Genomic DNA, 26,300 nt, shown 5'->3' on the forward strand with positions numbered 1-26,300 from the left:
GAAAATGCTGTAGCTGTTAAAAAACTTTTTCTACGTTGTACAATAAAACAAAATTTTGATTTACATGAGTGCAAAATAATGGAAACAGTTACAAACTACAGTAAGGCGCACAATGTCAATGAAATTGTAATGTCTGAAGATTACAATTTTATTGATTTTATTACCATTAGTTATAAAAATTGTAATGATCTCAATCGCTTCTATCATCATGATATATATGATTTGCAGTATATGTTCAGTGCGAATACATTTGTATTATCGTCCAGACAGATAGTTCTACATCTATCTATCTATCTATATAAATAAAAATGGAATAGTGTTTGTATGTAACGAAATGGCTTACGAACGGGTCAGCAGATTTTGATGATACTTTCTCCATTTTGTTCGTCAAGGGTTCCGACGTGTTTGTGTGTATAAAAGTTCCAGGATATTCACCGGGAAAGTCGGAAGAACGAGAGTGAACGGAACTGACAGTTTGTATGAGACGATTCGTATTGCAGTTCTTTAGAAGAGCAGATGCATTTCTTTGACAGTAAGTGCGGTAATTTTTTCTAGTGAAGCGCTGCAACAACATTGATTTCATTGTCTTATTTAGGCTATCATAATTTATTTATCGAAAAGTTGGGATCCACAGTCGTGAAATGTGCTAAATGAGTCCATGGATCTTGAAATAGGACATATGCAATCTGACCCATAGCTGCTGTATGAACCTTAAAGCGTTCAGAGGATCAATTCTAACGAGGAGTGGATGTCTGTAGGATTTGGAGATAAATAAGTTACTTTTTTGTTCCAACCCTCTATTGTCTATACATGGGGCTTTTGGCAACCTTCCAAACTTCTCAGAAGCCGTCTATTTTATTTTTCGAGGATACCTTGCAATCCCTACCAGTTACCAATATTCATGTCTTGTTGGTTAAGTTTTATTCATTTATGTCCCAGGTACATACATTACTCAATCATGATTTTCAATTCACTTTAATGATATCTCGAGTCAAAGTTATTAAAGAAAATTAGAAACTACGCAACGACAGATGACGCATCTTGATTTTTGTTTATTCAATATGTATTCGATGTCAATAAAACTACATGCTCGATATCACGGGTGGCTTAGATTGAATCGGTGGAAAATTTCCCGGTAGATTGCTCTGGATTTTCCAGGAATCAAATTTTTTCTTGCAACGCGTAATAATAAATGAAATACAGTCACTTTAGAAAGTTCAGCACTGCGTATAGCAGTGGTATTTACATAAAAGATTCATAATTTATGAACAACTTATTGATTCCAATAATGCATTGTCGTCTTAGCAATTTTGTTTCATATGCAGATAGTAATACTTGACATGGACATGACAGATTTTTCAAAGTCAAAGCTTCCCGTTTTGATTTCCAAACAGTCAACTGCAAAGGCTTAGGCCATAGTCAAATATATCTAATTATAAGATTCTCGGTTATTAACAGATTGTAAAACTGCACTTCCTAGAAATGTACGATTTAGCAAATAAGCTTTGCAAACTGCCAAACAAAGGAAAACATTTTTGGAGCATATTTTGCGTGAATACTTCTGTAGTTGGAGTTAAAGAAAAGTACACGTCAAGAAGCATGCAATCTACCTTATTTATCACGTAAAAAGCTACTTATTATCACGTGTATTGGGGAAAATATTTTATAAGTGGAGCACCTAAAACAGCTAAAATATGCTGATAAAATCATACGTGGATTGAAAAAAAAACAGTCGATGTGTTTCACATCCTTCTGCATGAAAATCACGATTCATTCAAAATTTTCATGCAAGAATTAAGCTGTCCAAAACTAGGGGACAGGAGGGACTAGACCAAAATTGTAGTTTGATCACATTTAGTTCAAATATGGTACAAAATACATTTATACTTTCAAATTATGATTGTATTCCATTATATTTGCGTGATCTAAATTATTTTTCCATATTAAAAATCATCATAAATTAAGTTCAAAATTTAAGCGACACGTCAAATTTTTATCGGTTAACAAACCTCTTTGTTTGTTTTTTTTTTTTCAAAAACGCATACATATTTCAATATGTTGTTTTACGCAAACATTACTCTCCATAATAGTTTCTTTCTCTTCTAATACACCATCTTGATTGGAACATGATTTCATCCTAAAGCTTACTGCATCTCTAATATTTATCTCAAAAGTAGCAACAATCTTTTACAAGTTTTGCATATTATCACCAAATAACAATGAAGTCACTTGTTATTACAGTCTTTTTCATGTGCATGTATTTCGATCTTTTTCACACATAATTCCACACCTGTTCTTCTAAAATGTACCCACAGAAAGCGAAAGAGTGTCCGAATCAAAACACAAAACTTCCTGCTCATTGACACCTCACACCGGAGACCTTTCACTAATTAGGTCATCACGTCAGCTTCGTCCAAACTTTGTGTTCTTTGTTGTTGTTTCTTATCTTCCTTTCACAAAATAAAAAAATAAAATAAAACTTGTTCCCGGCTTGACCGTTTGTCTCTCTACACACTTGAAGGAAAACACTTTCGGTTGTTGTCGGTTGCCTGCTTCCGTCACAATCCACGCTGCGGCTCGCACTGTAAAGTGCCTCTAAACTAACTGGCGGCGCGACACTGGCTCTTGGTACCCGTTCGGTCCGGTCTGGTCCGGTATTTGGTGTTGCAGCTCTAAGATGAGAGCATGGTGGGAGTTACAAAGTTACACAGCATCATGTTTTTGCAATTTGCGCCCCGGGGTTCATAAGTTTGCATGCATATGGGTGCTACTTGGGATTTGGTAGTGGATGTTTGGGTTGTTTTTAAAATTTTCTTCGAGCATGGAATTTTGCATAAAGAATTTTGCGGACATATTTTCGGGACTCGTTTCACGTTTCATCTCTATTGCTTTGTACAAACAACCTCTGTTTGCATTAGAAACATGACACTTGGACGTGGTTTAGTTAACGGCTTGAACAATTGCTGATAGGTATGAGTTTCAAATCTATTGAACAGAGACCAAATCCGGAATCAACCTGTGTTGGTACTTCGCACCCAACGTTTTGTAGAAGATACCCAACCAGTGGATTACAACAAAATGATATCACAATTATATCAAGATTTGTTACAAACAACAAATTTTGTTTCATTTTTATTGAAAGCACTTTCAATTGATTGAATCACATAGTTAAAACCAAATCAGTTATAACAACAATGGCTGTGTCAAATTTGTTTTAATATAAAACATTATTATAACACAGTTTGTTATAAACAATCTGAGAAAAATTGCTTACAAGGTATTGTTTCGTTTCAGGTTATATTCTTACACTCATACAGATATTACTGTAAACTGAAACTACACGTACACAAACACAACGGAAAAAAAATCTATTCATTTCAAAGTCGTTTTTTGTTATTAAAGAATCCATTGTATCACAGGCTAGAATCGAATACAATTAGTTTTTACTACACATGGTGAACATTTCAGTTTTAATTTAATGAATCACTTTATAAACATGTAATTTTTATAAAAAAGTACAGATATATTGGACATGGTACACTTCCCCCTACATTTTAATGGGATGAGGTAAGTGGATCAAGTATAATTACCATATATTGGCGAACTGCTTACGCGAATTAAAATAAGTATCAATAATCTCAAATGTTATTTGCATTCAACTTGTTTTTTTTTCCATCTAAAAGTTTTTACAGTTTCTTTGATAAAAACAATAAATATTGGAAAATTCAAACACAATTGTTGGTGGTTTATTTTAGCTGAATCGCAAAAGAGCAAAATAGGCGAACTCTGCAATTGAAAGCATATTACCGTAGAATATTTGACCAAATCAATTGTCCTTGACGGATGATAAATATATAGTCACGAATAAAATAAAAAGGTTTCAAATAAATAAAAATGAAATCTTGAAAACTCTAGAGTTTCTTAGATTTGTTTCAAATGTTTTGAACAAAACAACTCTGTGCACAATATTACACAACTTTATAGTACTTCGAACAAAATGTTTGTGTGTATATCTGTGAATAGCTAACATAATAAATTGTCAAATCCAAACAGTAGTGCCAGGTTTTCTTTCTCGTGTGCTGTAAAAGACCCACTAGGAGCTTTTGTCCCGTGCGATCGTTAGCTCCGAATTAGCCTATGCTACGCAGGATAACACACAATTCTTTCGAAAGTTATCGAAGGAAACTTAAACAACATCTCCAAAAAAAAGTATGGGATTCTTTAAAGAATCTCTTCAGAAATTCGAAGCCTGGTGTGGAGTCAGATTCGGAGGCCCTTCAAAATAGGAGTGTGTGTCGCTTAGCCAGCATACAATCATCATGTGACTTGTCAATTAACCAAAATAAAAATATACCTTCAAACAACATTTTGATTTGTGATTGTAAATATTGTTAAGTCATTTTTAGCTTTAGTAATCAAAATGTCCATTAATGAAGAGTAATATGCCGATACGACTCGAGGGCTGACATTGGTTGAGTGTCTAAAAATATGAGTTCCTATTACCTGAAAAGTGAAACCAAATAGACTGAAACGTGGATCCTCGTTTCAATAAGGATTTCTCAGAGAATCAAATAAGACATTTTTCAAAGCGTCTTTTTAAAAGTTCCTGTCGAGATTCCTCGTGACCTTACGTCAAAAATTGCTACATGAGCAATTCCACCGAACATGACATTTTTTTTTTAAATTTAATATTTGTATTTTTTGAATCGCCTGAAAATTTGCATACAGTTTCTTTATGACCAAAAATGCCATTTTGCACCTTCAGACCGCCATTTTGAACCTCGCCTTATTTTTGAGGAGGGCGTATCGGAAATTGCATAGCAAATCTTTAAAAAACTGTAACTCGAAAACGGTTTGTCCGATCGATTTGAGATCTTCTACAAAATTGTAGGTATTGCTTAGGACTATATCGAGAAAAATATGCACGGTAAAAAAAAGTTAAAGATTATTTTTTATTTCAAAAACAAAATTTTAAAATCGATTATCTCCAGAAAAGCAGTTCTGATTTTTTTTTATTTATGGATATGTTTTAGGGGACAACTTATGTGATTTATTGCACAATGTTTCAAAATGGAAGAATTATGGACAAAAAAGTTATGATTTTTTAAAAAATTACAGATTTTGAAAAAAAAAACGAAATAGAGGAAAACAATATTTTTTTATATGATTATTTGAAAGTACAGAAAAATTTCAATCGAAAAGAACTTAGATAATTTTTTTCTAGGTTGCATCAATTTAGAGATATACTCATAAGTATATAAAATTTTCAAATAAAAAAAGTAAAATAGGCCCTTTTGAAACATATTTCGTGTTTCTCCATTCCAGAAATATTTTATTTTGATTGAGTGAATCGTAGCTGAATTGTTTATTGTTTGATCAAAACCTGTAAACTAAAGTATTTAAAAATGTATGCACGGTAAAAAAAATTAAACGAAATTTTCAAATGAAAATTTGAAGTTCATTGTTCTTAAAAACCGTAAAATTGATGTTTTTAATTTTTGGATATGTTTTGCAGCATATTGTTTGTAATTTCTTGCACAATGCCTCAAAATGGAAAATTTTTGGATAAAAAATAAATTATTAAAAAAAAATAAATAAAACGAATGTATGTAAAACGATATTTTTGGTGCGTTTATTTTTGAGTACAGAAAAATACCTATATATGTTTAAATATGAAAAATTTCTATCGAAAAATACTCAAGTAAAAATTAGCTGAGATGCATCAATTCCGAGATATACACGGTAAATCTTAAATTTTCCGGAATGGAGAAACACGAAATATGTTTGAAAAGGGCCAATTTTTCTTTTTTTTATTTAAAAATTTTATATACGTATGAGTATATCTCGAAATTGATGCAACCTAGAAAAAATTTACTTAAGTACTCTTCAAATGCATTTTCTGTACTATCAAATAAACACATAAAAAATATTGTTATCCTTTATTTCGATTTTTTTCAAAATTTGTAATATTTTATAAAATTATAACTTTTTTGTCCATAATTCTTCCATTATGAAACATTGTGCAATAAATCACATAAGTTGTCCCCTAAAACATATCGAAAAATAATAAAAAAATCAAAACTGCGTTTGTGGAGAAAATCGATTTTAAAATTTTGTTAAAAAAATCTGTAACTTTTTTTTTTACCGTGCATATTTTTCTCCATATAGTCCTAAGCAATACCTACAACTTTGTAGAAGATCTCAAATCGATCGGACAAACCGTTTTCGAGTTACAGTTTTTTTTAAAGATTTGCCATGCATTTTCCGATACGCCCTTCTCAAAAATAAGGCGAGGTTCAAAATGGCGGTCTGAAAGTGCATAATGGCATTTTTGGTCATAAAGAATCTGTATGCAAATTTTCAGGCGATTCAAAATATACAAAAATAATCGGGTTTGCGAAACGGCGTGGAACCGCTCACATGTGTTGCAATTTTCACAGGACTCCTCTAGGAATTTGCCCAAAGAGATACTAAGATTTTTTTTCAGACAGCAATCTTGAGTGGATCTCTTGAAGAAATTAAAGGAAAAAATTCTGTAGCATATATCTGTAGAAAATTAATGTAGTTCTATGTTTTGTATTAAGGAATCTATGGAGATTTATTTCAAAAATAATTCAAGAATCCTTTGAAAGAACTCTAAAATTTGGAAGAAACTCATTGCGTTGAACTTGTTAAAGAATTATTTATAGATGCTGTGGAATCGTCCATGGAGGAATTTATAAAGCTATTCTTGGTACAATCTATGGGGTAATTGTTGAAGGGTTTGTTCATCGAACAATTTGTGTATTTTCATTGTAACTCATCTGAAAGTAATAATTCTAGAAATCACAACAAATATTATTCTAATAAATGCTGTAAGAATTTCCATTTTAATTCCATTATTGGACTGCCGGAGGTTTTTGTGGAGCAAGTTTTGAAGACATTCCTCTAAGCATAGTTTGAGAAATCATTTGGAGAATTTCAAGACAAATTCCTTAGCTAATTGCTTGAGGACACTTTATAACAGTTTTTGGAGATTTCGTACATTCCTAAAGAAAGTTTTTAATAAATCACTAAAAAAATCCTGAAGATTTTCCACGAGGGATCCATAAACCTATGGATTAGTCGCATAGTAATCTCTGCAACTTCAAGAATTTACATCAAGATTGATTGCAAGGCGAAAAAGTAAAAAAAATAGATAGGGGGAGATCCCCCAGTACCGGACACTTAAGCCATTAAATTCATAATTCTAAAACTATTGATTTTATGGGCTCGTGTTACCCATTTATGATAAATATTATCATTTTTATAGTGTACAAAAATAAATTTGAAAAGATAAATATGAATTTCGACATCGCATTTTGATGATGTATTTTAGTACCAAATTGATCGTTCTTGAAAGGTGGCACCCAATACCGGACACAATCTGAAAATGCCTCAAAATCTGTAAATTTGAACGTCATTGAATGTTTTTATTATAGGAATAGTATATAATTGCCAATTCAGTGCATTTGCAACATTTAAAAGAATAATTTGAGTTTTTCTTAGATTGCAAGATGCCTATCAAAAACCTCTTCCATATATGATGAAAAATAGCACATATTACGATGTTGTTCTGAATGTTCATTCTTCTTAATTTTATTGCATGTTTGATACCATGATCGACGGAATCCATGAAAAATGAAAGTATTTTGAGACACTGACGCAATAATTACAAAGATATCCTATAACAAATCAAGCTGTCCGAAACTGAGGGACAGGAGGTGCTTAACGAAATTTGTAATTTGTCCATATTTAGTTCAATTATGGTACAAAATACATTCATACTATCAAATAAGGATTATGTTCGATCATGCTTGCGTGATCCAAAGTATTTTTTCATATTCAAAATAATTATTAAATAGGCTCAAAATTAAGAGAATACGGCAATTTTTTAAAGATTTTCAAACTTTTCTACTTTTATAAAAAGGCATGCATATTTCAAGGATGTGTTATTCTACGCAAACATTAGTCTACATCAGTGATTCCCAAAGCGGGCGAATTCGCCCCCTGGTGGGCGATTTTAAGACTCAAGGGGGCGAAAATTTGTAAAACAGAATTTGGGGGGCGGAAAATTCAGAAAGGGGGCGAAAAGGCAAACACATTTGAAAATAATTACTCATATTTTTTTAGGAGACACATCTGAAGGTTAATCAATCCCAAACGTAACTAATTCCAAGAATATTTTACCTTGAATCGATATATCTCCAATCAGGGTCATTTTAAAATTATGATAGACTACACTTGATAGTTGTCAAACACATGCATTCAGGTTGTTTAATATCATGTGAGTTTTAAGAATGGTTGGTATTTGAGATTTTCACAAGGTCGGATGATTAGTCACAAATAACATTTAAAACACAACATATTTGGAATGTTCAAAACATGTATCTGAGAATTTTTAGAACTTTCTGAAAACGCCAAATATTTTATTTGCATTATTAATATTTTATGCAAGGATTTTTTTATGTGGGTACTTTGAGGTTGGGAAGCTAATATTTCTATCATTGGCATCCCGCTTTTTTACACGAAAAAAGAAGATTCGTTTGCACTCTTTCTTATGATTTCTCATGGCACAAATCATTTTAGAGAAAAAAATGTCTTGGTGTTAGAAAAAATACCCTTTTTATGTATTACATTGAAATATGAGTTGAAAAACATTCTGGATGTTCATATTTTTGTGTTTGTTGATTGAATGAAAAAAAATCGTTCCCGGAAACGTTAATTTCTGAAACGTACGCCTTTGCATATATTACATTCAAAAAGATTAAACTGGGCTGAACTTGTATCAAAAAATGGTTTAATAGCATGTAATGCACGCAAAATATTGGTAAAATTGCTTTTAGTAAGTGCAATCCAGTAAATCATTCCTAATAATTTTAGGAAATCGAAATTTAAGAAAATATTTTTAAATGTACTGTATCATGATTCTGTGGATTTGCGAGTGAAAGATTTTTTGACGTTCAAAATATTGAAATCACATATCAGGGGGGCGATTCCAGATGAATGTTGGCCTCAAGGGGGCGAAAGTTGAAAAAGTTTGGGAAGCACTGGTCTACATAATAGCTTTCTTTTCTACTAATACACCATCTTGATTGGAACATGATTTCTCAATGTTTCGGCTTTGTCCGGTATTGGGTGCTGTCCGGCACTGGGGGATCTCCCCCTACTGTTCGCACAAACAAGATACTTTAGAGACTTTTGATCACCTTTGTTCGCGCTTTGGTACTTTTGAAGAATGTATAAAATATTATGCACACATATTCATTCATTTCGGATTTTCGTGTTGTTTCAGGATAAGGTTCGGCTCATAATTCAATGTTTACAAACTTGTTCCTGACTTTCTCTGGCTGAAGTTATAGAGGGCCCCGGAAGTTCGATGATTTATAGAACAATGTATTTTTGACTGAAAAAAGATGTTCTATTACAAAGTACTAAGCAATTCTCGCTGAAACCAGGCCCCATCGACACCTATCACTTATTCCCATTTCATGTCACTGATCGCTAGTTTTTAACAAAACTTAGGGGTGGTCGTTTCGGGTTTCTCAAATTAGTAGACCCCTCGTACGCCAGCTAGCTTAACAGTTTGCGGAAAAGCCCATTTTTTATAAAACCGCGTGATATTTCTCATATTTTTCTTGAAACGCTTATCATACCTAGACGTGAGCGCATCGCTCGTTTTGAATTCTGAAATCACCATCAGAAAGCAACAAAAAAAACTGAGTAAGGTAGACTGCATAAACTAGATGAGCAATGGTATTTACCCTATGAAATGAACGATTTTCTAAATCATGTTTTACGATTTTGACGTATATGGTGAGTGCAATCAACACAAACATCACAAAGAAACAAGTTTTCAATCGTTGGTGTTTTATTCGAGTCGAGTGAAGAATGAGAGTATTATTTTGAAGGAAAAAATCTGACGGTAATCTTGGATTTTTACGCCATCTTGGCTTTAAGGTGAAAAGGTATTATCGCCGATAAGAATTCATGGACAACTTCATAAATGCTCAAAATCACAATTTATTTCATTTGGTAGTGAAAACAAGTTTTTTGACCAAACTTATAAGCATTTTTCACACCATGCGTGTGTTATTTACTTTTTTGGCAGTTTTATCCTCTCTTTTCTCGCTTCTCACGGACAGAGAAAGTTGCCATCAGTATGTATTTGAACTCAACAGTCAATTGTACTGTATAATATCTAATATTCATTTTTGCTGTTAAATTGCGTCGTACATTGGTTTTCTCACGCATAAACATGTTTTGGAACACTTGTGACATTGTACACCTTTTGAGTGTTATGAAATTGTAAAATACGTGGTTGTAGCAAGTGTATGAATATCCAAACAATTTTAATTTCAAACATAAAAACTGATATCACTTCCAATCAGTGAGAGCGGCGCATCCGATTCATAAACATTGTTGGCTCAGTGAATTCGCGTTCCGGTGCTGTTTTCGAGCACAAATTGACTAATATAAGAGATGAAAAATCAAAGTGTTTCAAGTATCGCATTAGCTTTTTGAATTGCTACGGTGAATAGAAATACGACTAAAAGTGAGTTTTAGAACTGGCACCGAAAAGCCAGCAAACAATATCTCGGTGCATGAAGAAGAAGTGTTCGGCAAACGAAAAATTCATCACTGGGCTACTGGGTGTTCCGTGTTGTCCGTTGCCTAATGTTCGTGATTTTTCAGTCTGTGCAGCCTTTGGCTGAAGACGGTGTAAATTGTTTTTAAAAAAAATCACAGAAATAATTACGTGTTTGCATTCAAAAACTGGTAATTTGTGAAAAACACATTATGGAATGCTTTCAGTTAAGAAACCACCCCTCTACAATAAGGTTAGTAACTTCAAATAAAAAATTTTTATGATCGCTCTCGAAAACACTGTGAGAAGCGTAGGAGGAGGGAGCGGAAAATGAAGGGGGGAGTAAGGGACCATATTAGAGGCCATTTTGGTACTCAAGTAGATATGTCCTTAAGTATTAGATTGAGTTTTTCACCTATTTTCACCTATCAACGTGTTGGAGAGTGGCTGCCTCTCTGTAGTAGTCATGTCGTCACTTGAGTGAGAACGGCACGTTGATAGCCTTCCCACATCTTTACTCTTCTACAATACAGTTGTTGTGGAAGCGATGTAGATATGACAGGCAAACAGTTTCATACTAAATAAATTGCACTCGCTCTGCGCGCTTGTGTAGTATACATGAGGTGGATGGATATGGGTTATGAAAAGGGTCTGCGTGATCTGTGGGGATTTGAATTTGAAACTTGTAACCTTCTTAATTATTGGGTCACCAAGTGGCTCGGTAGCTTAGGTGATAAAGCGCTCGTCTAGCATACAATTCGAATCTACAATTCACTTTTTTTTTTTCATTATTTCACCCATAATTTATCCATCTTCACAACGCGCAATGAGTTAATTATTTTAAAAACAATGCGGATTGGATTACCGAACTGTTCAATATGTGTGTCAATATATCAACGAATTGTTATGAACCGCTTGATGTAAGCCCAACCTTTCAGATTCGTGGACCAAATCTTAGCAACAAAATTTGATGGTGGACACCAGTTGAAATTTATTATCATAAAATTGAACAGTCAGTCAAAAAAAATGTTTTTTTTTTAGTTGAAAAACATACTTGCTGTTTAGAATTTTTTACAGGGATTTTGTGAGAACCGTGCTCAGGATTATGTCATCCAGTCCAGGTTTTAGAAAACCTTTTGAATTGAATGAAAATGGAGTCCAAGATTTTATAAGGAAACTACTCAGAATTATGTCAGAATCCTACCTATCCCTGAAAGTCTCAAAAAGAAACATGCCCATAATTTTGCGAGAATTTCGCCTAGGATAAAAAAAGAATCATGCGAAAATTGTACATTATGTGCGAATTTTGCCCAAGATTTATTTTCTAATCCTGTCGAGCAAATTGTGAAATAACATTTTCGTTCTTACGCAGAGGCGCGTGATCGGGAGGTTGGCGATCAATGAGAGAATGTGCAAGTTGAGGATCAAAGGCCGGTTCTTCAACATCAACATAATAAACGTGCATAGCCCCCACTTCGGATGCACTGATGACGATAAAGGCGCATTTTACGTGCAGCTCGAACGCGAGTAGTAATCTTGATGTACGACAGCTGCCCAAACCACGACGTCAAAATCATCATAGGAGATCTAAACGCTCCGGTTGGCCAGGACAGTGATGCATTTTGAACTGAACGCGAGCCAAAACTGAACGGAGCAAGTTCAAATTTTCCTCGAGAACGCAGTAGCCAGTGAACTCCCGAGCCGGAGCCTTCCGCTGCTCTCGAACGCCCCGTTCAGAATGCAATGCACTAGAATGGTAATCAAAGCATAGTTTTAGGTTTTTACCAGAAAAAGATTTCCTAAATGAATGGTAAAACCAATTTAGTTATGAATAAATTTATCATGTCTTGCTTTGAGCACCTTACAAAAAACTTTGGCACGGTAAGATGCCGTGAATATTGTCAGAACAATATGCGTTCAGTTTTCTGCTCACTAGAGTTCAAATACTTGAACTGAACAATGAGCAAGCCTACTTGATCTCTCCGTTCAACAAATTGAACTGGAACACGAACTGAACGCGTTCAAATGCATCACTGGGCCAGGAGAAAGAGCTCAACCCGACTATTTTATAGTTCAACGCTCATCGGCTGACGAAACAGCCTACGACTAATTAATTTCGCCGCCTCCAAGAATATGGCCATTCGTAGCATCTACTTCCAGCACAGCTTTTCATACCGATACACCTGGAGATTACCACAGCAGACAGAATCGGACGGCACTTCTTCGACATTATCGACGTCAGGACCTATCGCGGCGCTAACATTGACTCTGATCTGACCACTATCTGGTGATGGTTGAACTGCGCCCAAAACTCTCCGTCGTTAACAACGCCCCGGTATGACCTAGAACGGCTTAAGCAACCGGATGTCGCCAATGCGTACGCGCAGCACCTCGAGGCTGCATTACCGGAAGAAGGTGAGCTGGATGAGAACTGCTGGAGAACAATGAAAGCAGGCATCAACAATGCAGCAACGTCGGGTACGTGGGCCGGAGTCACAGATTCCTAAACTGGAAGAGTTGTTTTTAATCTTGTGAAAAAATGGTGCATAAATATCAAGAAACAAAATAGTTATCGCGATTTGAATATTTAGACTGGCTAATGAATGAAAAAAATGTGTTCCAGCCAGGCTTCTCTGGACGATTGTCAATCCAGCGTTGATAGTCGTGCAAAGAGAAACGATGTTCGGCTCCGTATGCTTGAGCCTACAAAAAAAAAAACTCCCACTGGTAGCTCCTGAAAAATGAGTTGAATAAATTCCCGCTGATAATTGTGGCATCATTAATTAACATATTTAGAGCAGATTATGATGATTTTTTGAAAGTTTTTTTTTTGCAGGATTGTTAAAGAAATATTTGATGAAGGTTTTTCGCGATGAAACATTTTTTAAGAATCTTTAGTTTCTTCTGACAACTTTTGCTAGTAGATTCATTCGTTATCTAGGAAAATGGAACAACCTCACTGGTTGTTAAGATAAGCAGTTTGGTCAATTTTAGTCTAATTTGCCTAATAAAATTTATTCAAAAAGCATATAAATGTAAAGGATTATATATTTTAATATGAATGATACTACAAGTTGATCCAATAGATGATCCCTAAGACAGGGCTGATAGTAGGTTTTATAAAGACTTGGTCCCTATTTTAATGCAAGTCTCTTAAAAGTCTCTATTCTAAATGCGACGTTTCTTAACTCAATATCTTAAACTAAATAATCTCTAAGGTTTCTTTTTGACTAATTTTGCTTACATTGAATCCTGATGCAAAATTGCACAGTCTCCAGAGAAACCTTCAGAGCCTATAACAGACTCTTCTAGAGATTTTTCAAATGATGTTTGGAAAAATTTCCTCAGTATTTGCTCCAGGAAATCCTTGAGAAATCCAAAGCTACTACCTCTAGTAACTTCTTCAGGTATTCCCTTGATTTTCTTTTCCAAAACTATCCTAGAATTTCTACCAGATATTTTGTTTTTTCACTAATCCTTCAACTGAATTATCGAGTTGTTTCTCTAGAATAACTTCCTTAGATTTCTAAAGAATTTCACCTGAATAAATCCTCAGAGGTTAATTTCAGAAATTTTGGAAAACATAATGGCTCAGTACTTTCTCAAGGAACCCTACAATAATTCCTCCACCTGTTTATGTGGATTTCTTCATGAATTCACATGAATTCTAACAGAAATTAAAAAGATCCTTAAGGAATTCTTCGAAAACCATCTTTATTTCTAGAAATTTTACTAGCATATCATCCAAGTTTTTCCAAACATTTGAAAGTTTTTCAAAAAAGTCCTATGCACTCTTCAAAAGTTTATTAACGTTTTCACACTAGCCAGTATTACAATAATGCTCCCATTAATTCCTCCAAACATTCATACACAAACTTCTATAGAAATTCTGTCCAATAATTTTTCGAGAAATTCGTTTAGAAAACCCTGGAAAATACTATACCCAGATTCGATTGATATTTTTAGATTATCTCAAAAAATCTACTTAATCTTCCACAAGAGTCTTTTCAGGCGGTTTCAGGCGAACCTTCCAGTTCGTTTGAATCCCGCCGGTGACTTTGACAAGGTGATGGACTCTCGTGCCTGTTGTTCAATATCGCGTTAGAAGGTATAATGCGAAGAGCTAGGCCGGGGTACGATTTTTACGAGATCCAGCCAATTTTTTGCCTTGTGGATGATATGGACATTGTCGGCCGAACATTTGAAAAGGTGACAGACCTGCACACCCGTCTGAAAAGCGAGGCAGCAAAAGTTGGACTGGTGGTGAATGCGTCCAAGACAAAGTACATGTTGGTAGGCGGAACAGAGCGCGACAGTTGCGGTCAAAATAAAAAATCTCCCTCGCATTAAATGTACCATGTACAAGAGGCTCATAAGACCGGTAGACTTCTGCGGGCATGAAATGTGGACGATTCTTGTGGAGGTCATACAAAGACTTGGAGCAAAACGAGCTCCTCAACACTACAGTGAACCCAGTATCCGGAAGGTGGACAAAGCTGGCATGATACGATGGGCAGGGCATGCAACAGCAATGCCGGACATCAACTTGGGGCAGAACCGAGGATGAATGTCGAGCTTGGGGCAGAACCTTGGATGGAGAGATACGGCCACGAACCGAGTATTGTGGTGTGAAATTGTTAATTCAATGTTATCGGTTTAGATGTTAACTAAATAAATGAATGCTTACGCACCCAAATACATTTCGTATACGCGGTCAAATAGATGAATAGATAGAACACAAGGTGAATAAATGGATTAATAAAAATTGAAATCTCAAGCAACAGGTAAAATGTGTAGTTTTACTGCTAGATAACTTTTGATTTTTATGCAAATCAAAATATCTTCAATTTTTAAATCAATAGTTTTTAAGAACCTTTTCAATAGTTACCAAAAATTGATGTAATTTGTAGATCGTTACAGACAAAATAAAAAAAAAACAATTGAGAAGCGACGGAGGTATGGCTATCTGTGGTTAACCATTTTGTGTAGGAAAACGGTTTACCTGTATAACAATTGAACGCATAATTAGGCTGATACAAATATTAATTTTCTTTTATGTCCGAGACCACTTGGAAGGTACGAGGGGGGGGATAAAAATAAATAAGGAACAAAAAAATAAAAATGAAAAAAAGTTTTTTTTTCGAATTTTTATTTGTGACAATAGTTGTTAAACTTTTTTTAATAGTCCTCTAGATCATTATTTTATCTGTTTTCTACTTTTAAAATTTAAAAAACCTATTTGATGTCAAAAAATTGATGTTTCTTTTTTTTTTCTCCCCTTCCAAATTTTAGGATTTTTGAAGGGGGGGGGGGGTGACATAAAAGAAAATTAATATTTGTATCAGCCTTACGATGAAGAAAGTGTACGCCTATATTTCATCCAGGATTTTAAACTGACAAATTGAAAAACTGGGTAAATAGGACCCACCCGTCCTGAAAGAGTTAAATTATAAATATATAGCAAAACACAGGTTTCCCATATAAATTTCCATACAAATTTGAATCGTGATTTGCACACTCTAGACCTAGATCAATAACCCAATATGTCTTTAAACGAGACTTAAAACCATCACCCTCCTTAAAGCAAGACGTAGTTGACGGACGTTCCCTTAGATTGCATCAAATGCGCACATTCAAAGCAATGTCTAAATGTCACTGTCTCAACGTCTATATTTCACAAACTAATGTTCAGCAACCGTTGCTTGCGCCTATCGTCACTTGGTGGTCCGTTGAAATCGTTTTGTTTCTTCTCGCATCACTTGGCTCGCGACCAAAGGGTGAAATTTCACTCATTTCCCACCAACCACCGTTGTTGTCATCGTAATCCACGCAAAGGCGCGCGCGCCTAAATATTATGTAAATCGAAAAAGTACAAAAAATACGAATTTTCACAATCAACTTCTCCGCTCAACCACAGTGTTCCGTCACACTTCCAGAGCTGCCAACGATTCGATTCGGTTTTGGCAAATCGAACGAAAACCACCTTCCAATCACCCAGACGAATGTTAACAAATTATGTTATGGGATACCATGCCTGACCAGGCGTTGAAAACACGATCACACTTTTCCACGGCAGTTGCAAATAAAATCGACACTGTCCCACACAAGCTTCCAGTAACCCTGATTCTAAGTAACAAAGTCTGTCTTAAATAGAGTTACACAAAATCGTTAAAATTGCACACTTCAATTATGTGTAACTTCTTTTAGGCGTGCAGACACTTCTAGACGATTGCCGAAATTGAAGGCTTTCGATCCCAGCCCTGCTGCAAAGGGTCTGAATCAGCACTACACTTCACTCACGAATCAGCACGATCTCCGGACCGCGAGACCTTGACAATGCGACTAAATCGGATGCACTGGTCGAGGGCCTTCTTCGTGGTGAAAGAGTTCCGTCCGATGACATGGTGGATGGGGTGGGCTATCTTCCACCATCATGGGCCAGACGCCGAAAACTCGCGCAACTTCACTCATTCACTCGCTCTACAACAATTTCTCGGGTAGTGCGGCTGATTAGGCCAATGTTGTTGGAAGCGGTGGTAAATGAAATAAGTTAGATTAGCATAAAAGTCCACTGGCACAATTTATTTTCATTTTTTTAAGAATTATTTTAAATGTTACATTCATTTCTTATATCTAGGTGTTCTGTGTTACTCAACACTATCATTCTAATTTTGCAAAACAAAAAATAAGCTTCTATTAATACTATGTTAACAACATATTACATTTCATCCATAGCAGTTCAGATTTTTTACAGGTGAGTTGATTTCACCTGCTTATAAGAGAATAAAACGTTTTCAATTTACTTAAATATAAATATATACATAAATATATAACGCATTAATCGTGGCAATAGAAGATTCTAACGATTTTTTGCCTGAAATTATTAATTATTTTATTTGACATTTGTTCCAATGTTTCAACATTAGTACTATACCAGGGAGGAAGCTTCAGAATCATTTTCGAAATTTTATTTTGAATCCTCTGCAGAGTTTTCTTCCTGGTATTGCAACAGCTAGTCCATATTGGTACAGCATACAACATGGCTGGCCTGAAAATTTGTTTGAATATCAAAAGCTTGTTCTTAAGACAAAGTTTGGATTTGCTTTTAATAAGGGAATAAAGACATTTTACATTTTATCTAGCAAAAGCCCTAGATACTTAACTTCATCTGACCAATTAATTGGAGCCCCTCTCTTGAAAGTTTCAAATAATAAGCTTTCGGTTTATGTGGGAATATTATTAGTTGAGTTTTGAAAGCATTCGGAGAAATCTTCCATTTTTGCAAGTACCTATGTAAGTAAAAAAATCCAATATTTTTTTGCAATCAATTACAGATAACACGCAGGCTTCGTCCTATGGCGGTGAGGCCTGTGTCATCCGCAAACAAAGATGGTAGATGAAAGATGAGTTAACTCAGGTATGTCAGATGTGAAAACATCGTATAATATTGGTCCCAAAATGCAGCCTTGAGGAACAACAGCTCTTACAGAAAATCTTTCAGACCAGGAGTTCTAATAATAACCCTGAAGTGTCCGATTTGACAGATAACTTTGAATTATTCTAACAATGTAAGTTGGAAAATTAAAGATTTTCAATTTTACGATCAAACCTTTATGCCTAACACTGTCGAATGCTATTTCTATGTCAAGACCAGTAGAATAGCCTTCAGATTTGTTGGAACGGATCAAATTTGTTACACGTAAAAGTTGATGAGTGGTCGAATGTCCATGGCGGAATCCGAACTGTTCATTGGCAAAAATTGAATTTTCGTTGATGTGGACCATCATTCTCTTCAAAACGACCTTTTCAAAAAGTTTACTGATGGAGGAAAGCAAACTGTTTGGACGATAGCTAGAAGCTTCTGCATGATTTTTGTCTGGTTTTAAAACTGGTACAACCATAGCATTTTTCCATTTGTCAGGAAAATATGCTAATTGAAAACATTTATTAAATATATCAACTAAGAATGATAAGCTACTTTCTGGAAGTTTCTTAGCATAGCTTACCATAACAACATAGCATAGACTGACTGTACATGTCAATGGTTGCTACTCCGTGATTGGTCGGAACTGGTAAGAATTGCACTACGATCCAAATGAATAAGGGATGGGAGTTTCCGCTTACTCTTGAAGTGCAATTTTAGCAGATCTAATATTATTGATCAATAATGGCGCCGGCCAAGTCCTTACAGTCAGTTGGGATGGGGAAGGAATGTTAGGGTGTAATGATTGTTGCTTCTAGAGATCGAGAATACCTCTGCATCTCCACAATCACCACGGGAAGGGTGTTTATTAGTGAAGAAGGAAAAGATCTGGGAGTCACCTTTGGTTGGTGATGCGATCCATGGATAAGGGGAAATATACGACTTATATGTAAAGCTAGTTTTGAATTTTTGCCTCGAGAAGTTTTTGGTAGAAGTTATAAAAAATACGTCAATATTCACAATGTCGAACAATTCAAAAGATGTTTTTAATAATGTCAAAAAAAAAAAATATATGTTTATTGAAATTGTATAAAACAAGCAAAATGCCGACACTTATAGTGACGAACCATACAAAGTTTGTTTTAATATTACATAAAAGTTACGCTTTCAAGAAAAAATGTGTAATCATAAGCATGAAACGAACTCAACAGTTGGTAATCCATCCTCGTCTGAACACAAATATCTCTTCGCACTCACACACTGCGAACAGCAAAACTTCTTGGCGTCCCGAAAACAAACCGTCTTGCTTGGGCTTTCCCAAACACCTACCCAGCAAGACGCGCGAAAACATGGAAAAAACGAAGGAAATTTGAAAGCAAATTCTGCAAAAAAAAAGGGAATTTCAAAGGAAATTCCAAAGAAAATTTCTAAGTAGATTCCGAATGTAATTCCCAAGAAAGTTCCAAAGGAATGTAATTCCGAAGCAAGCTTCGAAAGAAATTCCAAAGGAAATTCCGAATGAAATTCTGAAGGAAATTCCAAAGGAAACTTTGAAGTAAATTCCAAAGGAAGCTTCGAAATAAATTCCAAAGGAAACTCCAAATGAAATTTCGAAGGAAATTCCGTAGAATTTACCAAAGTAAATACCAAGATAATTCCGAATAAAATTCCGAAGAAAACTGCAAAGGCAATCCCAAAGAAAATACCGTAGAATATTCCAAAAGAAATCCCAATGAAGATCCCAAAGAAAATTACAAAGTAAATTCGAAAAAAAAAATTCGGTGGAAGTTCTAGAGGAAATTTCAAAGCAATTTCCGGAGGAAACTTCAAAAAAAAAAAATCCCGAAGGAAACTTCAAAGGGACTTCGAAGGAAACTCCAATTTAATTTCCGAAGGAAAGAAATTTCGAAATTCCACAAAAAAAAATCCCGAGGGAAACATCAAAAGAAATTGCTAATGAAATTCCATAAGAAATTCCTAAGAAAATTCTGAAGAAAAGGAAATTTCGCAGAAAATTCCGAAGTACCGTTTTGATTCATATTACGGACAGCTTCAAATTCCGGACACTCTACTTTGTATGGGAAACATTTCACACGAAATGTTTCAATTTTTGCCGTTTAAAAGTTCTCAATTTCGAGGCTCTTTTTAGTAAGCTTTTTCCATAAATATCTTCGAAAATTTATAATGCCCAACTACCTTGGATGTCTATTTTGTGGTTTGACGATTTCAATTGATGATTTGACTGTTCCATTAATGATTATCATTAGCTGTCCGGAATTCGATTCAAAGTGTCCGGAGTATGAGGCAAAAGTGAGGAAGCGTCCGGAATAAGAATCATGCAAAGGCCACACATTTTGATTTATTTAAAATTATTCAAGTTACCGGAGCGTATTTTTTACCCACCATGCGAAAGATAAGGGCTTCCTACGCTCGATAACGCTAATGTATCATACATAATGATTTATTTTCTATGCTCTATGCTGGGTTATACTTCACTGAGTCCTTAAGTGTCCGTAATATGAATCAAAACGGTAGATTCCGAATGTAAGTTCATAGAAAATTCCAAAGGAAATTTCGAACGAACTTCCAAATAAAATTCCGAAGTAAATTTTAAAGGTTTTTTTTTTCTAGAGAACCGCCCGCGTTTAAAATTTAATCGATTGGTCACTCGCTGGTGGTTACCAATCGATTAAATTTTCAACGCAAATGGTTTCTAGTTCTCTAGATTTATGCTCTTAAAAATCTGAGATCTGGCTTCGATGCATCTTCTCCTTAAAGCATACTTCGAGCATACGATGACGATACATTCGTATCTCACTATTTGGCGATAAACTGTACCAAGATTACCTACACCTATTCACACTTTCAATTTCTTGCTCTGGTCATGGGGTGCGAGCGGAAAACACTTTCATTTTCATTCACTCGATGCGCAAGCAGTTGAGCTTCGACGGCTTTTTAGATGGGGAATGATAAAAGCGATAACATGGTTAGATAAGGCAGCATCGCCACATTAGAGCGAGTGATGTTGTAAATTCGGTAGAGAGAACAGAGAGCAGTATTCAATGAGCTCTCTTTTCTCCTCGACTATTGAGGGTCCGATATCAACGAAGCATAGCGATAATTTACACATACACCTGTAGAGGTTTGTTTTATGCCTACGGATATGCTGTCTGCTCTCGAAGTCTGCAATCCGACGAAAACTCATAAGATAGTTGAAGGTAGAGCATCTCTTTCATTTTAGGTGAATTCGCCTGTCTATGGGAAAACTATCTTTAGAATGAACGATCAACTGAAAGTAAGCAAGATGGGTTAACGTTGGATGGTCAATATTAGGAAAAATAAAAATCAACACGGGTCACCGTTTGAATGTTTTGTATAATATTTTAAGAAATACAGATCACAAATATTTTCTGTTTATTGAAGCAATAAAATAATGTCGTTAATGTTTTATCCTTGAAATAAAGAAGAGTATTGAATTTATGTTATAGGTAATTCCAATAATATATTTCAAAATTTATCCCATGTTGCGTTGCGTTGCGTGGTAACGGAGTATTTCGAAGATTGCGTACTGAAAACTGTCATGTTAGTTCCTTTACCATTCTTAGTTCAATTGCTTTGGAAGGAATAGCTATCCAATCGGAAGTCAGAGAAGACAAGACAATTCGACAATTTCCATTGCTGGCCACGCCACGAAAGGGAAGGATAATAATGATGGATTGGCACCATTTGGAATCACAGTTTTTGTAACTTTGGTAAATATACTTTTATTGCTGCCTATTTTCATTGTCAATGCACTGGGCAGGAAGTGAATTTTCTTCAAAACGACTTGCATAAATTGGCTCGCAATAAGTCATTTTTTTTTTGTTATTGGTGACAAACATCGCTCATGAAATAACTCGCAAAGTAATTCCAACGGCAGAATTTTTTTTAACGAGTGCTCATCAGGATATTTCTCAATTCAATACCCTGATAGCCCTACATGTTTTTCCTCTTCTAGAAACCCATCTACGATTGATTTGGTCTTAACCGACTCTAGTCATCTTTGTAACCAACTGATTACTCATGCTGATTTTGATTCTGATCATGTCCCTGTCACATTCCAAATATGTACATACATTTCAGAGTAATGGAAGGATTAGTCATCTGGTATGCACTCGTATTTATTTTATTGGCGTTTTTTTAGAATTTCATCGTCCTCGGCACATTTTGCTAGTGGTCAAGAATGACCGAACATCTCCTTATCTCATTATTTTAGTTGCTTTAGTTAATTTTTATATAAATTTTTAAAAATATATCTAGTTTTTTAAGAAATAAATTTAATTTAGATTTAAAAATTATTTTTTTTTATATAGTATTTTTATTTTATAAAATTAATATTTTAAGGGATTAGCTTTAAAATAAATTTTTAAATTTTTTATAAAATATTTAATAAATGTAAGCTTAAAAATAGTTATCATTAATAAATTTGTTATAATTTATTTTAAAATTTTTATTATTTATTGTTAAATTAAATTAATTATCAAAATATAAATTTTAATAATAATAATTTAAAAATTATGATAAAATTAGTATATTTAATTTACATAAATTATTTAAAATGAAAGGTTTAAATAAGGATTTCGGCAAATTATATATTCACCTGTTTATCAAAACATGTCTTTTTGAATTTAATTTAAAGTCTAACCTGCCCACTGATAAATTATTAAAGGGCCGCAGTATTTTGACTGTGCGAAGGTAGCATAATCAGTAGTCTTTTAATTGAAGGCTTGTATGAATGGTTGAATGAGATATATACTGTCTTTTTTAAATTTTTATAGAATTTCATTTTTTATAACTAAATACAGTCGACTCTTCACATCTCGGTGTTTTACATCTCGATATCTCTCCCTATGTCAATGATTTTTTCTGTCCCTTTATTCTACATGCATCTTCACTCTCCATATCTCGATATCCTCCTTATATCAATATCTCCTTATCTTGATGTGATTTTCGTTCCCAATTTTCTCTCCGTATGTCGATATGCCCATAATCAAAGGTTACTAGACTAGATTTTAAAGATTCTAAACAATTTGCGAAGAAGAAATGACATCTGTTTGTTTTTAATTAAAAATTTACACACAACCAATTTTTATTTATACATTAAAAATTGGTTTACGACTCGATCTCTCCCTATCTCGATGGTCCCTTCGATATCGAGATGTGGAGAGGCGACTGTATAGACATTATGAAACAAAATATTAAACACACTTCAACCAGAACGTGCTAACCATTATGAAAAATAAATTAATCGGCATTAATAATACGCTAATCGCTAATTCTGATTGCATCGCTCGTTTCCCCGAAAACAAGTGTCATATTTGAAGTACCAAACACTACTCTTCACTTAATTAACATTTGTTAATAAACCAAAACAAGGTTTTGTACGGGGCATTGAGATGCACCTGATTTACATGAAACAAAGTTAAATGCTGCAGGTTGTTGATACAGATTGAATATTTTGATATATTCTTTAAAGGGCGTTAAGATCCATTTCATCAATGTGACAAGATCAATTACTTCAGGGCGTTGATATATCTTGACAATTTCGATTGATGTCATACAGGACGTGAAGAGGCAGCTGATCTTCATGAGACAATGTCAAATTGTTGTAGAAAATTGATACATCTTGATAATTTCTATTGATGCCATACAGGACTTCAAAAGGCACCTGATCTATATAGGATGAAGTCCAATTACTCCAGGACGTCTATAAAGCTAGAATATTTCGATTGATTTACAACAGGACCGTAATATACTCCAGATCCTGCAAAGATCATTATGGAAAATAGTTAAATTACTGCAGGACGTTCTATTTCTATTAATGTCTTAAGGAGCATTATTTATTTATTTATTTATTTATTTGGGTTTACATCAATTAGCCTGACGGACGAGCGTGAGGTGATCGAAAGGTGGAAGCAGCACTTCGACGAGCACCTGAATGGTGCTGAGAGCACAGGCAATGAAGGTCGGGACAACGGAGGAAATGCCTTCGTCAGTACTGCGGAAGATGGAAACCAACCAGCCCCCACTTTGAGGGAGGTTAAGGATGCCATTCACCAGCTCAAGAACAATAAAGCTGCTGGTAAGGATGGTATCGGAGCTGAAATCATAAAGATGGGTCCGGAGAGGCTGGTCATTTGTCTGCACCGGCTGATAGGCACAATCTGGGAAACAGAACAGCTACCGGAGGAGTGGAAGGAAGGGGTAATCTGCCCCATCTACAAGAAAGGCGACAAGTTAGATAGTGAGAACTTTCGAGCGATCACCATTCTAAATGCGGCCTACAAAGTATTATCCCAGATCATCTTCCGTCGTCTGTCACCTGTAGTTAACGAATTCGTAGGAAGTTATCAAGCCGGCTTCCTTGACGGCCGATCGACAACGGACCAGATCTTTACTGTACGGAAAATCCTCCAAAAATGTCGTGAATACCAGGTCGCAACGCATCACCTTTTCATCGATTTCAAGGCGGCATACGACAGTATCGACCGCGTAGAGCTATGGAAAATCATGGACGAGAACAACTTTCCCGGGAAGCTCAAGAAACTGATAAGAGCGACGATGGAAGGTGTGCAAAATTGTGTGAAGGTTTCAGGCGAACACTCCAGTTCGTTTGGATCGCACCGGGGACTACGACAAGGTGATGGACTTTCGTGCCTGTTGTTCAATATTGCGCTAGAAGGTGTTATGCGGAGAGCCGGTACGATTTTTACGAGATCCAGTCAATTTGTTTGCTTCGCGGATGATATGGACATCGTCGGCCGAACATTTGAAAAGGTGGCAGACCTGTACACCCGCCTGAAACGCGAGGCAGCAAAAGTTGGATTGGTGGTGAATGCGGCCAAGACAAAGTACATGCTAGCTGGTGGGGCCAAGCGCGACAGGGCTTGCCTAGGTAGCAGTGTTTCGATAGACGGGGATACGTTCGAGGTGGTCGACGAGTTCGTCTACCTTGGATCCTTGCTGACGGCTGACAATAACGTTAACCGTGAAATAGGGAGGCGCATCATCAGTGGAAGTCGGGCCTACTATGGCCTTCAGAAGAAGCTGCTGTCAAAAAAGATCCACGCCCCCCCCCAAATGTACCATGTACAAAACGCTCATAAGGCCGGTAGTCCTCTACGGGCATGAAACGTGGACGATGCTCGAGGAGGACCTGCAAGCACTTGGAGTCTTCGAACGTCGGGTGCTTAGGACGATCTTCGGCGGTGTGCAGGCGGCGAAGGATAAACCACGAGCTCGCCCAACTCTACGGCGAACCCAGTATCCAGAAGGTGGCCAAATCTGGAAGGATACGATGGGCAGGGCATGTTGCAAGAATGCCGGACAGCAACCCTGCAAAGATGGTATTCGCTTCGGATCCGGTTGGTACAAGAAGGCGTGGAGCGCAGCGAGCTAGGTGGGCGGATCAAGTGCGTATCGATTTGGCGAGCGTGGGGCAGAACCGAGGATGGAGAGATGCGGCCACGAACCGAGTATTGTGGCGTGAAATTGTTGATTCAGTGTTATCTGTGTAGATGTTAACTAAATAAATGAATAAATCAATAAGCTTGATGAAACCTCGCCAACAACATTTCGGCAATTCACTCGGTGCATGACAGCTTCTCTCCATCCTCGACTGCGACCCAAGCTCTCCAGGTCCTGGTGCACCTGGTCAATCCACCTAGCTCGTTGCGCTCCACGCTTTCTTGTTCCGACCGGATTCGTAGCGAACATCATCTTAACAAGGCTGTTGTCCAGCATTCTTGCAACATGCCCTGCCCAGCGTATCCTTTCAGCTTTAACTACCTCCACGATACTGAGTTTGCCATAGAGTTGAGCGAGCTCGTGGTTCATCCATCACCGCCACACGCCGTTCTCCTGCACGCCACCGAAGATAGTCCTTAGCACTCAGCGCTCGAAAAACCAAAGAGCTTGCAAGTCCTCCTCGAGCATCGTCCACGTCTCATGCCCGTAGAGTACTACCGGTCTTATGAGCGTTTTGTCCATCGTGCATTTGGTGCGAGGGTGAATCTTTCTTGGCCGCAGTTTCTTCTGGAGCCCATAGTAGGCACGATTTCCACTGATGATGCGCCTTCGTATTTCCCGACTAACGTTGTAGTCAGCCGTCAACAAGGATCCGAGGTAGACGAACTCGTCCACCACCTCGAAGGTATCCCCGTCTATTGTGACACTGTTTCCTAGGCGGGCCCTGTCGCGCTCGTTTCCGCCTACCAGCATGTACTTTGTTTT

At 36.1% G+C, this 26,300-nt stretch overlaps 1 protein-coding gene across 2 annotated transcripts in view; it reads right to left on the reverse strand.

The window, feature by feature from the left end:
• The window catches only part of LOC5569263 (serine proteinase stubble), a 57,597-nt gene extending 40,642 nt beyond the window's left edge, over positions 1 to 16,955 (reverse strand). Inside the window, exon 1 of one of the 2 annotated variants that reach the window (XM_021856867.1) lies at positions 16,907 to 16,955. The gene's annotated coding sequence lies outside the window, so the exon portion shown is untranslated. Of the gene's footprint in view, positions 1 to 2,515; positions 2,627 to 16,906 lie in introns of those variants that run through there. The other variant, XM_021856875.1, reaches the window with a different exon arrangement.
• Positions 16,956 to 26,300: the final 9,345 nt, after the last annotated feature.

This window comes from Aedes aegypti, chromosome 1 (genome assembly GCF_002204515.2).
Source record: "Aedes aegypti strain LVP_AGWG chromosome 1, AaegL5.0 Primary Assembly, whole genome shotgun sequence".
In the NCBI taxonomy this organism is placed as follows: Eukaryota; Metazoa; Arthropoda; class Insecta; order Diptera; family Culicidae; genus Aedes; species Aedes aegypti.